General features: G+C 55.5%; 1 pseudogene; it reads right to left on the minus strand.

Annotated features, from left to right (window-relative positions):
* Positions 1–514: 514 nt before the first annotated feature.
* Positions 515–1,091, minus strand: LOC114077964 (annotated as a pseudogene).
* Positions 1,092–1,727: the final 636 nt, after the last annotated feature.

Below are 1,727 nucleotides of genomic sequence, written 5' to 3' on the forward strand. Positions count from 1 at the left end.
CCGGCTATCATCGCCGCCATCAACACTGCTCGATCCCAGGTAACGATGTTGTCAGCAGCTTTGGGGGAGAGGCAGTGACGGACAAGCAGCCACAAGAACTTTGCTGTGAACGTGAGGTTGGCCTTCTTGATGGCCCCCTTCGTCTCAGTCACCCAATCGGCACCCTCTCCATCTACTGACAGGTGCAGGGCCATCCACCTCTTGGTGGTCTCTCTCAGTGCTGGCTCGCGCAAGAACTGGCCATCCTTCACTATCTGCCAGCGGTAGTCGAACTCGGCAGTGAGGGGGGTCCGAGAAGCATCAATACTCTCGCCGTATAGAAACCGGCGGATGGCTGGCAAGGAAATGTCAACCTGTACGCCCCGGACTCGGACCTGCTCCAGTGGGGCCTGTTTAGCGGGGGCAGCCCGCCTATCGATCTGTGATCGGAGAGTCACTACGTAGGATGCGTAGAACTCTTGGACATTTTCTTCGCTGTATTGTCCCAACGGACGTGCTGTACACTCCAAGCGATGCCTGGTGAAGAGATTGTGGATCTCAGGCATCGATGGGAGGCTCCCTGTAAGTACCCGCCTCTCCAAAGTGAGTGTTTGAGTCATTACTCCATTATCAGTGAGGAACTTGGCGTCGGAGTAGACTTGAAACTGCCCGTCGACACACCACCGGTTGGGCTGGTCAGTGGCTGGGGTGCGGACCTGAGCTGGTGAGCAGGATGTAGAGTCTGAACTGTCAGCCTCATCAGACGAGGCCGACGCTGCAGCGGTGGCGGGTGCGGGAACCTCAGCAGATCCAGAGGCTTCCTCGGACCAGGATAATCCTAAGGAGCCAGACGCTCCTTCCTCATTTGTGGCTGACCCAGAGGGTGTGCCGGTCAGTGTGCGCTCCTCATCAGACTGGGAGGCAGTGACTACGCCGGACGCCACCTTTTTGGGTGTGGCTCTGGGAGCACGCGCAGCACGGGAAGGGGCGGAAGTGCCTGGGGGCACGTACTCAGGGTCACGCTCATCATCAGAGCCGATGACCATGCGGGCAGATGGGGCGACACACTTCGATCGCCCGCGTGCGTAGGTGCGGTCTTGCTTGGGTGCCATAGTAGATAGTACCTGTAAAGGATCGATATTAGTACGAGTAGTGGCACACAAGACAGGCAAAACCATACGAAAGAAAACACTAAAAATAGTGTGTCATGGCTATTGAAACTGTATCACACGACGAGCCTGGTGACGGCTCGTCGTGGCTATGACGGACCGCCATCAGGTCCGTCGTGTTTTACTTGGTCTATGTATATATAAAGAACCCTGAAGGAGATTCTCTAACTAGTATGACGGTATATGCAGGACGGACCGTCACAGGTACGACGGTCCATCGTAGGACACTTGAAAAAAATATGGAGACCCTTAGCAGAGGGGTCTCTGACCATCATGACGGTTGTGCAGGACGGACCGTCGTGGGTATGACGGTCCGTCACATGTGTCCGTCATGAAGGACACTTAGAAAAAGTGAGAGACCCTTAGAAACAGGGTCTCTGACAACCAGAACGGTTGTGCAGGACGGAGCGTCGTGAAGACGACGGTCCGTCGCATGTGTCCGTTGGGAAACACATGGAAAAAAAAGAGACTCTTAGAAATAGGGTCTCTGACAACCGGAACGGTAGTGCAGGACGGACCGTCGTGAAGACGACGGTCCGTCACATGTGTCCGTTGGGACAGGTGCTAGGGCTTTTGCAA

The sequence above is a fragment of the Solanum pennellii genome, chromosome 7, assembly GCF_001406875.1.
Source record: "Solanum pennellii chromosome 7, SPENNV200".
NCBI classification, from domain to species: domain Eukaryota; kingdom Viridiplantae; phylum Streptophyta; class Magnoliopsida; order Solanales; family Solanaceae; genus Solanum; species Solanum pennellii.